The 14,874-nt window shown below is 33.2% G+C and overlaps 1 long non-coding RNA gene across 1 annotated transcript; it reads left to right on the forward strand.

The window, feature by feature from the left end:
* The first annotated feature begins 8,608 nt into the window (after positions 1 to 8,608).
* Positions 8,609 to 10,926, forward strand: LOC138347910 (uncharacterized). Its single transcript, XR_011220471.1, has 2 exons — positions 8,609 to 9,351; positions 10,563 to 10,926. It is a non-coding gene; the product is annotated as an uncharacterized lncRNA (long non-coding RNA).
* Positions 10,927 to 14,874: the final 3,948 nt, after the last annotated feature.

The raw sequence follows: 14,874 nt of genomic DNA on the forward strand, positions 1-14,874 counted from the left end.
TTATTGGGCCTTATCGGAAAGGTAACAACTTCTTAGAAAAGTTACAAACCTTAAGAAAGGTCACAACCTTTCATAAAAGTCATAACTTTTCATAAAAGTCCCAACTCTTCATAAAAGTCACAATTTTTCATGAAAGTCGCACAACTTTTTATGAAAGGGAAAGACTAGTTTTGGAAATGAATAAATTAAAAGGAAATTTTGATTTGTGGTGGCGCCATCTAGGCATATATAAATGATTACGAAAAAAAAGAGTAGTAGAGAATCTCGAGCTAGAATATGTGTAACAGAAAGAATTGTATTATGTTAAGGTATTGTATGGGCTGTATAGGAACTATACCTCGTTGTTGTTGGTTCATTGTTCGTAGGGTTTTGGATCCACGCCTTGTACTAAGAGTCAATGTACGAATAGGGTATATGACTCATATAAGTTACGACAGGTCGTGACTCTTGGTTTGAGTTTCAACATGAGAAAGTTGGGATTTCCAGTAGTTGTACAAGTGACCAATATAGTCCTTACTACCTCGTATAGACTGTATGTAAGGGTCATAGGGTCAATTCGATAGTAATTTCAGGGTTCATTGAGTCCTTTCCAACTCTTTTAACTCATATAGTATATCGTTTTGGGGTTATTTAGAAGACTCTAGAGGGTTCCTAAGGCCCATAACCTCTCTATTTTCTCTCATTCTCTCGACCTCCAATGGAATTCTCTCTTAAGTCATCTTACCTCATAAAGTTTGGGTTTCAAGGATTCAAGTTTTTATTGAAGGTTTCAATTAGGGCTTTAACTATTTTATGTGGAAATTCATCAATGGGTACCTATTAAACCCATTTTTTTGTAAACAAGATGATATATTGCAATTTAATATGCATTAGTACAAGTAAATGGCAAAGTATGGCTAGTAATGCTTGGGGAAGGGATTAGGTTTACATTATACACATTATTAACACCTTCTATAGTAAAAGACAATATTTTTATCCTAACATAAAGAGTTCCTGCTTTATCTGCTTCTATTCTACTAAAAAAAATCAACGGATGAGTTGTCCAAAGTACCATGGAGTTCAAGGAATTTTATAATTCTTCCAAGGTTCGATTGATTTAAAGTTTATTCATCACGATTTGATAGTATTTAAATATTTTCAATGAGTTTCTCATGAATTGTTGTGCCATAAGTGAATTTGATATGAAACCATGGTTTTATGATATGCATATATTATAATATAAAAGATTTATGAATTCAAGGATGTTTTTGATTAAAGTATCAATCAGTTTTATGATGAAACCTTATATGAGACTCCCTTATTTATTTATTTTAATTATGTTTATATCGACTGTTGTTAACTAAGTGCAAGGGATTTCTATTGTAGCGCACTGAAGCCACCTTTTAATGTGAACTTCGACGATGATTTTTCCTTTGTCTTCATTATTGATTTTGGCCTTGTATATATGAAAATATTATGATGAACCAACAATTAATTAGGTAATTGGAAAGTATAATCATTAGTATCATATAAATATGTAATAGCTGATTTCAATATTTATATCTTAATTGAAAGGGGGAGAACATAGAACATAATTATTGCTTCAGTGTTCACATTATCCGCTTGTCATTATGGAGATAGATTAATTCTATTTGATGTCTAAAATTTCTTGATGTAATTATTAATCATTTGGATCATGGATGGTGATGTTAGGTGTATGTTTTCAACCTTTATGAACATGTATGCATGGAATATTAAAACTTTTTCCTTATTATCAAATTGAAAATACATTAAATTTTGTTCATCAATCATCGTAGTTGACACTCAGCAAGCAACTATTCATGAAAAGCAAACCAATATATCTTATTGGATACCAAATATCGATAGAATATTTTACTAAGAATCCCATATATATAATAGAAGCATCCGATTAATTATGTAATTTATTAAGTATTGTACTAAGCAATGTACCAACCAAAATAGAATATCCGCTATGAACACTTATAGCATAAAAATGAATACACGTCCAAAAACATTCAAGTATCATTATTTATCTCCAAAAATCTAGTGAAGAAGTACCTTATTCAAACAAAAACACAAGAGTCTGGGGACATAAACCCAATAATAAGTAAAATAAAAAAAGATAAAGGAATAAAGATGCCACCATCATTAGTGTGTGATTTTCTCAACTACATTTGAAATATTAAGTCTCTCAAACTAGAATAAAAGGAACTAGTGTAGGACTTGAGCTTGAATATATAATGATAGGAAAAAACAACAAAGGCAAGAATAAGAATAGGTAGATCTGTATTTACTCCTCTTCTTACACTTTTGCATATTTGCATGTCTGTCTTTATAAATATTTTTGTTTCCACAATATAATGGTGCCTTGCACGGACACCCTTTATATATATATATATATATATATATATATATATATATATATATATATATATATATATATATATATATATATATATATATATATATATATATATATATATATATATATATATATATATATATAATATCACACAATTAAATAACACCTAAAACCAATCTCATATAATAATAATTCTTTAAACATAACAAAATTTACTATTTCCATTAAAATATCAACAATGAATAAAAACTCTTAATATATAGTAACTAAATTATTTATTTCTTTTTTTCGAATATTCAATACTCGTTTTTTTCAGACAACAAAAATTTATGTTTGTCAAATTTAATTTAAATACGATATTATCAAATCTGTGCTACTATAAAATTGTAAAATTTAGGTTTGTAAGCCTTCAACACAGAAGAATGGATAACCGTATACACCTAAGGTGTTACATATATTATTGAATATAGAATTTATTTTCTTCATGATAAATTTTAAATGGCTCATCTATAAAATGGGATATTTTCCAATTTGTTGTAAGTTATTTTTTAAAAAAAATATCAAAAATTTTAAAATAATACATTTTGAAGATAAAAGATCTTTTTAATTTTATAATACATTTGTGACATATATTGTAACACCCCGTAACAAAAATAGACCAAAAATTAGTTTTTTAGAAAAATCTGTAGGTGCTAGCAACGGTGGCATCGACAGACCGTAGCCTGAACCACAGTCCGTCCTGCACAACTAGTGAAGAAATTGCCACAGATTAGTTCATTTTAAAACTGATGATTTTTCTGTAGATGCATGTTTAAACGTTTATTTTGAAATTAGCAAATTCCTCCAAACAATGAATGTGGAGAAGTCAAGGGGGCGAAAAACTCCCCAAAATTGTTTATATCGAAGACTTAGGAACGTGAACAACATCGTTTCATCGAATTCCTAACAACATAAAGTCTATAGCGAAGATACAACTATGTTCAAAGATGAATCAAATAAAAACCCCAAGAAAGACAGTTTACAATTTTCATCAAGGACGTCATCTGCATACATGATAGCATTACTACCCACAATGTCATTATAGTTGTATTGCCGATGAGATGATACACTACCTGGAGGGTTATTTTACCATATTGTCAATTGAGACGGTATCATTGTCTAGAGGGCACCCAGAAAAACACTATGTTGCTCGATTGAAGCACTATCTTCATTTGGTACCAAAGATATTCATGCCTCACAGAAAATGCCATGCACCGCAAAAATATGTTCATGAATTTCGGAAAATTTCAAGCACCGCAAGAAGATATTCATACATTGCGAGTTGATACTCATTCCTCGCGGAAAATCATGCATCGCAGGAAGATATTCATGCCTCGCTGAAAATATCATGCACCACAATAAGATATTTATGCATCGCACAAAATCATGCATCGTGAGATAATATTCATGCATCATAGAAAATCATGCATTGTGGGTTAATATTCATGCCTCGCAAAAAATAATGCATCACGGGAAGGTATTCATGCCTCGTGGAAATGTCATTCACCACGAGAAGATATTCATGCATTACAGTAAATCATGCATCGCGAGTTAATATTCATGCATCGTGGAAAATTATGTATCGCGAGTTAATATTCATGCATTGCGGAGAAGAAGTCATGCATTGCAAGAGAAATTCATGCATTGTGGAAAAGTCATGCGTTGCGGAGAAGAAGTCATGCATTGCAAGAGAAAATTCGTCCATTGCGGAAAAGAAGCCACACATTGCAAGAGAAAGAAATCTTGCATCCCAAGAAAATATTTATCCATCAATATCAATGACATTTCCTGTATTTTGATAAGAGCAAATACCAAGAGAATCATCGAAGACGACATCAGGAGAAATATTAACATTGCATCATATTTTATTTATTTTGACATCAAATAAAGAGTACGTCGAAGATTATATTGCAAACATAAGACAAAATCTTTATATGTGTTACATTAAACCGATCGAGTTGATGTCAAATGCTGAGGGAGAGAAATTAAGTATCAACAGGTAAAAGACACTATCTCCCATTTGAATTTCATTTTTATGCTGATGAGTTTTATCTAAGTCCTTGTCGAGAGGATCCTAGAGGATGAATTCTCCAAAGAAAAAAGTCACAGGTGCGGACGACATAAAAAAAAGGATGTAGAACAACGTGGAACTTTTTCTTAGTAGCGAACTTGGACATAGTTCAGATGAGTTACCCTGCTGAGTTGCGTGACTTGTTGGTTCTCTTAAAGTTGTAGACTGAGTTCTACCATTACCACCTCCTTGACACTATCTAGAAGGATAATCCCTCAACCTGTGACCAGACTGACCGCACCCAAAACATCCTTCTTTTCCTACGAGACACTCGCCCGGATAGTTATTAACACACTTAGGGCAAGTGGGTAAGTCTTGGTTCCTGAAACACTTCCCTGAGACTTATATCCTGGAGCTCTACCCTTCTGGTAATACTTGTTCTTATAGGATGGAACACTAGTTGATGAAGGGTCAGGAGCTGAAAACTTCTGCTGACTCTGCGAGTGATTCCCACCACTCGTATTTCACTGAGAATATTCATAGTTCCTAGTCATAGCCTTCTTATTCTCCTTATCCTATTCCCTAAGCTTATCACCCTTAACCTGCTGAGCATGAGTCATAATCCTAGAGATGTTCATATCTCCCAGCACAATAGTATTTCGACACTTAGTTTTCACCAAATTCGACACTCCATACAAGAAAATATTCCTGTATGCCCTGGAGTCAGCAACCATTAAACTTCAGCACATACTCTTGGACTGTCATGTTACCATGCCTCAAATTTATGAATTCCAAAGCCTTTTCTTCTCTCAACTTTTTTGGGGAACACCTGGTGAGAAAAGTCTCACTACACCAATCTTAAGTGATAGGAGACACATTTGCAACCTTATTTTCTTTCAACTGAGTGACCAAATATAAGCAACATCCCTCAACTGGTTTGTTGTCAACTCAACCCGATTAATCCTAGTGACTTGCATTACCTCAAATATTTTCTTGATCTCATCCAAGAAATTATGAGGATCCTAATTAGATTGTGATCCTAAGAACTCAGGCGGATTCATCCTAACAAAGTCACGGACCCTTGGTGCTACTGATCCACCATTTTAATTCATATGAACATGAACCTGATAGTTCTTGTTAGTCATACTCTTAGACAACATCTGTACGACATTCTTGAACTCAGGATTGGAGACTTCTTGATCGAGGACTAGAGGAGTTACGTTTGCATTCCTAGCATTCTATTTCCTAGCGCTAGCTCTACGATGAGGCATGATTTGAAACGTAGAACGTCAAGTTAGAACAGAATCATATCATACCTTCGCACGATAATAGTAACAACAAAGTGAAGTTTTCCTAAAACACCTCATAGCCTCCCTCTGATTAGATGTGGTGCACTTCACACCCATGAAAAGGAGTCTACTTAGTTAAAATTTTTAAACATCCTAGGACTCTTGAACCTAGTGCTCTGTACCACGTTTTGTCACGCCCCGAGCTACCCCCGGGATGCAGACACGAAACCTAGGACCACACGTGATACCCAGCTAACCCTGTTGGCGTGATCATGAGCATACTAAGTAATATAACTGACTTGGAAGATAAATCATAATTTAAAATGAAAAGATGGGGAATACCCATATTCTATAACTGAGATATTTGAAACAATGAGTTTAATATAAAGAACTTATAAAATCAATACCAAGTTGAAACTAACTGTGTCTGAAATAAGCCTCTAACTGACTTGCAATACTAGGAATGGACCCAACCAAGCCTAGCAAAAACTAAAACTAAATGATTGAAATAAAATTATGACTATTGTTCTCAAAGAATGAGGACTCACCACTGAATCTGCTGAACTGGAGATCATGAGATCGATCTATTCATGATTTAGATGTTGAGAACCTTAACCTATATAGAGATAAGATATAGCGCACGTATGCGTCAGTACTTGAAGGTATTGAGCATGTAGGATAGAATAAAGCTGAAATAAAATAAAACTAAACAAGTGTAAAAGTAAGTATAATAATCTAAACATGATATACTGAATTTTGAGCTAACTGATGCATTGACCAATTTATAACATGCTAAAACTAAACACTGAGTATATTGATAAATGGTTAATGCAAGGGAGTCTAACTTAACTGTAAGAGCTACTAATAAGCGATAATAAAACCACAGGATCTAAATGTGGAGTCTGATATATACGCCCCATTAAGAGGACCCAATATACCATGCTAGAGGGATAAAGGCATGCTGGTGTGATCACTAAAGTGATACCCACAGAAGGGACTTACAACCTAATTGGCTTGTAGTTCTGGGACTAATTGGGTACACTAAACCCTAGTCCAACTCGATATTATGCTACTCCCATTGATTTATGTAGTTAACTGATTATGTCTAAATTTCTGTAAAATACTAGATAGCTCAAAACGGAACATGCACACTTAGAATGCAACATTTAATCTGATAATAATGCACTAAAAACTTAAGCATGTATAACTGAATAATTGAGATATCTAACCTTGCATGTGTATTTCAAGAACTAAAAAAATACATATCTAGGGTTTTGAAATTCATGCAATAATTGGAGTAATAACATGATAATCAGATTTGAAACATATAACTAATTATTTTATGAAGTTCTGTAAAAGTTCTAGAAAATAAGATCTAATCATGATATAGGAATCAAAAATCGTACTTAAAACTAGGGACTTAATAGGTGAAAGGAACTCACTAATGAAAATTCTCATACCTGGTGATGAAATTCACAAAGAATAACTTAGATTTTTGGGCTGGAACTCCTGGAACCTTGCCGCGTTCTTGAACTAGGGTTCTTGGCCTTTTTCTCCTTTCTTGATTCTACTTTTCTATGTTTTTATTTATCATTTGACTTAGATACTTTTTCATTATGTTTCTAGGCTTAAACTGACTAAAATCTGAAGATGTAGGGTAAAAATGATGTATCTTATGGTTTAAATGAAGTGGCAAAAGATCAAAAGACCCTTGAGTTAATTACCATCAGACGAAATGATTTCTAGGCTTAAACTGACTAAAATCTGAAGATGTAGGGTAAAAATGATGTATCTTATGGTTTAAATGAAGTGGCAAAAGATCAAAAGACCCTTGAGTTAATTACCATCAGACGAAATGACAACCTGGACTGATGGTCCGTCGTTCAATCGACGGTCCGTCATTTGGGTATGTTGATATGGAAAGCTAATTCAATTATCTATCTGTGGGTATGTCATGGGACACCTAATTCTTTTTGTGCTAACAGTTATGATCAATTGATGCTGACCAAACTGCAATTCTACCCTAAATGTTTGTTAATTTTCATCTACGGTCAGACCTACCGACCATAGATCGAATGTCCAACCATACTGGTTAACGTGGTTCATATCGGAGAGTGGGTGAATGGGGTATCGATTAACAGACTCAGACTATGGACCGTAGGTCCGTTGCTCGATTAGGACTTAGCCAAATTTTATGAACTGAGTTTATTGGGGGGTTTTTGACTCAATCGACAGATGTGCAGGACGAACCCTGGGTTAGGATACGGTTCGTCGATTGAAACCGTCGACTACATCTGTAGATTTTCTGAAGATTTGATATTTGGTCTATTTTTGATACGTGTTACAATAAGAGACAGTTGTTGACACTCAATTTTGACCCTTCCCCGGATAAATTAACCTTCGAGCTTCATTAATTTTATACGATTTAAAATAATTAGCTTTACAAAATTCAAAATGTTTTTCAAGTTTTTTTTTAATAATTTTAGTATCTTTCATGATTATTTTTTTAGAATATATGTCCTTTATACAATTAACTTATTTTATAAATATGCCAAGATAATCTCAAAAAGAATTTAATTTCATTAAGAGATTTATTAAACTAATTTAGTTTTAGTTAAACTTATATTTTGATTTATTAGTTTTTATTTAAGTTAATTATTTTGTTTCGTTAAAATTGAGAAGCTTGTAAATTAATCATACTAATTCGGCTTATTTAATTTTAGTCAAATTCACCAAGAAAATTTAATTTTACTAGATTTTAGATCTATACTTTAAATCTCTTCTATTCCAGTAAGACCAACTTGTCCATATTAATTATCTTATTAAACCTCCAGCAAATTCTAAAATCCCCAACCATTTTCTCAACCCAACGCATTCTTTTACCTTAACCCGGTTCAATCTTCTTATCAACAAAACGAACTCTTGGAACAATTCACGCTCAACGTTAACAGCAGTCCATTCCAAGCGGTGCCTTTGAGCAGTGATAAAACGACAGTCAAACGGCAATTCACGGAAGGACCACGGCGTCTACGCGTACAGATAGTACGCTTTCTCTATTTGTCTTCTTCCTATTATCTCTTTTAGTTCGCAGTTGCAAGGGCGCGCGGAATCGCCCTTGCGACCTCAAGATGAGGACACGTTGCACAAGGACGTTTGGGACTAATCCCAAGAGTTTATTCCCCTTCCCTCTTTTGGAATGGTTTCGAAGTCCAATGAAAAGATTGTTTACCCATTTAAGTGAAATATTTTGGAAAATTTGAATTTTTGGAATGGGCTTTGACCCGAATTCTCGTCTTTTCCCCCAAAATCCAACCCAGAATTCTCTATTAATACCCTCTGCCTATTCAGTTTTAAGGGGTGGAAGAATAGTTTTGGAGAAAAATTGGAATAACTTCGAGAAAGAGTTAAGGAAACATATAAAAAAAAGTATAGGCATTAGGAAGAGCTGTCTAGAATTTTGGGAAATGAAATGGTGAACTATCAATTATAAAATTTACATATAGATATTTGGGTACAGGTTTCTAAAACAGAGAGGGTGAGAATTCAGCTTTTCTCAAGTCACCTACTTCGTTTCTCAGTACACCGGAACCTCTTGGAGTCTTTGGAAGTCCCTGCTTGTTCCGTTCCCCAGAATCTATGTCCCCGAAAAGGTAACACCCCTTTGATTCTATTGACTTCGTGTTGAGTAAAATGATGTTTCTCTTTGCTGTTTTTGGAAATCTGCATTACTGTTGATGGTTTGTTGAATCTTTTACATGTTGATGTGTTTATCTCAAGGCCGCGAATTCTTGTGTTGCTTTTAATACAATTTTCCCTATTGCTGATCTATGCATGACAAAGTATTAAACTTTATATTTAGTATTTTTATTTTTTTTGTTGTCAATCGTCTTATTCACAAAATCATATATATATGTATATTTCGTTATTATTAGGAGTTTGTTGTCAGTCAGAAGGAAAAGGTTTGTTATATATGTCGCCTCGCGTTATTGTTGAATTAATGGTTGTTCATATTTGCTAAGTTCTCGAGATCAGTATTTTTTTTGCATCTTGGTTTATTAGAAATTTAGTGACACCGATTCTCTATTTGGAAAAACATGTTCTCAAATGTCGTTTTTTTGTTGATTAGCACTGATAGATTTTATTTTTATTCATTCATGATATATTGCATAACTATAAAATTTTGATGGTTAATGTGTTAATAAATTGTTTTGTTCAAGGCTTCGTCTTCGTTGTCCCATGCCATTCTGAAAAATTACCCCAACGCACATATTCTCATCCCTTTTTCGTTTGGTAAAAATGAAAAAAAAATTGTTCAAGTTCGTGCAAGATTTTTCAGGGGTGGGTCCTGCTGCTTTATTTTATTAATATAGTTATTTTGTGGAGTCTTCTTTTCATTAAAGATCAATACAGTAAGTTGTAATGTACTGATCCTACTTGATCTTCTACATGATGCGTGTGATCTGTCCTTTGCTTACAGCATTGGTGTGTCACCTCATGCTTTGAATATTATAAATGTAGCTCCCTAAAGATACCAATATTTAGATAATCATAGAGTACTTGTGTACATTATTAAGTGATACTTTAATAACCTTATTTGTTAAGAATGAGTCTTAATTTAATGCGAGCTTGACTGGAAGAATGATCCAATTAGTGTCCTGCATGTTATCTTCCCAAAATTAAGTGTAAGTTTGTGCTCATTTGATCATCTTAGCTTTCATCATATCATAGGCGTGTGGCCAAGTTTGTTTTGACTAAGTATAGTTTGCATCGGATAGATCGTCTGTGTTAGTTGGATTATGAATGTTAGCTTATCTAATTCTTCTTATTTACTTTGTTTCAATGCATGTGACATTTACTCTAGTCCAATTTGGACTCCATTTCCATTTGTTGGAATTGACTTCCTATCGAGTCAGCCTCCATTTTCGAGACAAAGAATTGAAGAATAAGCCTATAAAAATTGAAGTACAGGACCAAACGCTGAAAAAATTCAAAACACGGCAACAAGTTTAAGATTTTGGAACAAGAAGTCCAAATTTAATTTTGAAATATTTTATTTTTTTTTGGAGCCTAAGCTCTTATCGTTTTGTATTGCTATTATTTTGTCAAGTTTAGGACAGGTACAAGTCAAATGGGCCCAAAGCCCGAATGCAAATGGGGTCCAAATACCGGTCAAGGCGGACAGAAACCAGATTTGGACCCAATCAAACTTTCTCTTTCTCTCTTACTTTATCATTATTTTCTTGATATTATTTGTCATTGGTTTTGAGGTCGAAACTCCAAATCCCCACAAGACACTGGTATGTTTTAGCTGGTTAAACTAAATTGATCGCCTTCATATAAACTAAAAAACATAATAAATAAACTTTGCAAGTTAAATAAACTCACTTAAATAGTACGTTGATTTCTTACCCTTTTATAGATTTCAAATAAAGTTGAAACTAAATTAAAGAATTTTTAGGCAAATAAGTTAGTTGGTTGATAATCGCGAGTTAGAGAGTTTTTTAGGTGCCGTAAAAACTTTCCTAAAATATAAATATGAATCCTGAACCCCCTTTGAAACGATTTCAAACGATTTTCTATTTAGATCTTTTGAAAACTAAGTTTTCTTGATTTTTCGTTAAAAATTAAGTGGCGACTCTCAAAAAGTTAAAAAACTATAAAATTATTTTCCAAAAATGTAAAACACCTAGACCTACCTCTTCTACAGATATAAAAAGTTTTTTGGGTCTTGCTGGTTATTACAAAAGGTTTGTGGAAGTATTCTCATACATAACATCTCTATTTACTAAGTTTACTAAAATAAGGTTATATTTCAGTGGTAAGATGAGTGTGAGAAGAGCTTTGTGTAGAAATGAAAACTAGGTTGACTATAACTTATGCTTCGAATCTACTAGCGGGTTCAGACAGTTATGTGATCTACTATGATACATCTAGAGTCGGCCTAGGTTGTGTGTTAATGCAATGAGGTAAGGTTATATCATATGCTTCTAGACAACTTAAGTTCCATGAGAAGAACTATCCAACTCATTACCTCGAACTTGAAGTCGTAGCATTTGCTCTTATGATTTGGAGACATTACTTGTATAATGTTTACGTACATGTGTTTCACCCAGAAAGAGTTGAATATTCACCAAAAAAATGACTTGAATTCCGAAAAGATTATGATATGAACGTGCTTTACAATCCTAGTAAGGCCAATGTAGTATCTAATTGTCTTAGCGAACTATATATAGGTAGTGTAGCATATGTTGAGGAAGAAAGGAAAAAACTAGCAAAAGATGTTCACCTGCTTGGTCGCTTAAGAGGTTGTTTTATGAGCATATCAGATGGTTGGGTAACAATACATAATGGAAATGTGATTCACCTCCAAAGTTCATAAAATTAGCCTACAAAAAAAAATTTCAAGAAACTAACTTCCTCCAGGATTCATCTATAAACCAAGGTAAGGTCTAACCGTGAAACTTCTTAATTTCATAATCTTAAAATGAACTATTGACTCCTCATGAAATTCATAGATTTTTTCAAGAAAGCTTCTCAAGAACTCACCTCCAAGGTTCAAGAAAGTTTTTATAGGTCTTCTTCCAATATAATTCGTTTAATCGGTAATTGGAGTGATTAAGGTATGTAAGACGTCAATGAAGAATTCCTTTCATCCTCATATCCAAGATTTATCAATGTTTATAATTTAAATTCCATAATTAGGGTTATCAAACCCAATTTCGAGTTCATCCAAAATCTTGACCAAAATTTCATGTCTTCCTTAATTATTTTTTCAAGATTAAAGATTTTTGGCCTATGTACTTTCTTTTTATTCTTAGTAATCTTTACATTGTTATCCTTGTGAGTTGTTCACATGAAATTATTATGATTTCATGATCCTTATATTTCAAATCATGATTTTAGAGTCTTTATACTATTGTGTAAATGAATTACAAATACCTATGAGTTGTGCAAGTTAGAAAACTCTCTCATGATTCTAGTTACATACATGGCTTTAAAATATAAATTTTTAGATAGATGTGTTCTTTGACTGACAGATTGACTTTGGTCTCACCCTTTATTCATACAGACCATATAATTTATAAAACTATGAGCATATTATACAACTATATTATTATGGGAGTACAATTGACCAATCATATGCCGTAAGAGTTCAAACAACTCAAATCCCATAAAATATGTAGCCATCGTAGATAGGATTGTACCATAACAAGAGCGACTCCTCACCTGCCTTTCAGTCGATCTATTAGTACAATTGCATTCTATACTCCAACAAGGTATAGAGCGGATCTGGATACATGAGTAAGACGTTGTATCGTCACGAGGCTCATAGTGATGGTTGACGGTTTCAGAAATTCCCCAGTAAAGTAAAGAATATTTTTATATATATACACATATCCCAGTTTAGTTTAGAAATTGATATTACTGCATTATATTTGTGTACTTAGATTTTATATCATATTTATTCTTTATTTCAATTGAACTATATTTCAGACTTTCAGTCCATTTAATGTTCCACTCGGCCTTATTATATTCTCATACATTTAATGTACTGATGTCTTTTATCTTAAATCATCTAATGATGCAGATACATGTGTTCATATCATCAACGGGCGAATCATTGATATCACCCAACTTTTTACCAGCTTTTGGTGAGGCCGCATTACTTTCAGAGAACTCTAGTCATTTATTTGCTTTATAAGTTTAATTTAAGTTTGTTGTGGGTCTGTCCCGATGCCTGTCTCATATAGTAGAGCATTAATAGATAGAAAATTATAGAGAGTCTCTCGATGTTTATCTTCATATTTTTTGCTAAACTATTGTTGTTTACATTTAGTATTCTTAGACAGTTTAGATGGTATTTGACCTAGATGTTTTATCTTTTGTACTTAGAATTAAAAAGGCTTGAGTAAGTCTTCCTCTTAGTAGTCAGTCATGCGAAGGGTTCACTTGGGGACAAGAAATAGTTCTCCAGTGCTTGCCATATTTAGGTGTAGGCACGGGGCATGAAATATTTGGTATTAGAGGTCAGAGTTCAAGTGTCATAAGGTTTCTATGAAGCTGTGTCAAGTAGAATTTTTTATTGGTTGTGGAGGCTTCTATAAATGAGGGACTACAGATATTAAAGAAAAAACTCCCTTCTTTCATAATCTGAATCTTTCATAAAGCTAAGTCAAAAAGAGTTATTCACACTCGTATGTTTTCTCAAATTCATTCATTTGAATACCAATCATACTAGATGTTGTTGAATAGAAAAGTCAGTCCCTTATTGATGAGTTGTTCTTAGCTGAAATCTTATGAAAGTCTGTAGTCGGGGCTTGAGAGAAGCCCATGAGTGAGTTAAGTGTTGAGCTTTAGAGGAATGCACTCATGTTCATATGAATTGTGTGTTTTAGCTAAAAGTGAGGTTTACTCTTTTCCTTAAGCCTTGTTTCAGTTAAGATCCTTATGGGGAAGTATTTTTAGATCGCGGGTAGTATCATCACCAGAAAACATAGCAAGAGTTACAAGATTATGAGAATTAGTAGTGGTAGTGCCCAAAGTTAGAGGAAAGTATGCAGAGGTTTACTAAATGTAAGTAAGGGGGATGGTGTTTCGACAAGATATGATACTATAGTCATACACCTAGTAGGTTAGTGATGAGAATTTTTCCCTTATGGGTAGACTAAGAAGTGATGAGTTGTGAATATTCCATCATATAGGAGGTAAAGTGTGTTGTAGATAGAAATGACTAGTAATTTGGTGTTGATTTCATGGTACAATATAGAGGAGGAGTTGTTAGTTAGGATATATTAGAGTATACATTAACAAGAAATGAGTTTATGTTGATGTTCCATTATTTTAGTGAAGATCAATAAGTATTTAATAGAATAATAGAGTATTTATGAGTTGATAGATCTAAGTTAGGCTTATGATTCTTGAAGGGAGAGAAATGTGGTTTTCAAAGGTTTATAGAGCTAATTCAACAATAATGTATGGTGAAAGGGTAAATAGTACTTAAGTGGTAAAATGAATATGACGGTGATTTTTAAATTAGTAGTGTGGAGATAAAGATTTACTACTTGTCATAAAATTTATAGGACGAGTGTTAACTAAATGTTCATTTATTTTATATTCCATATGAGAGCATTCATTAGGATTTGGTAGTGCCGATGACTATACTCCAAATAATT

The sequence above is a fragment of the Solanum lycopersicum genome, chromosome 4 (assembly GCF_036512215.1).
Source record: "Solanum lycopersicum chromosome 4, SLM_r2.1".
NCBI classification, from domain to species: domain Eukaryota; kingdom Viridiplantae; phylum Streptophyta; class Magnoliopsida; order Solanales; family Solanaceae; genus Solanum; species Solanum lycopersicum.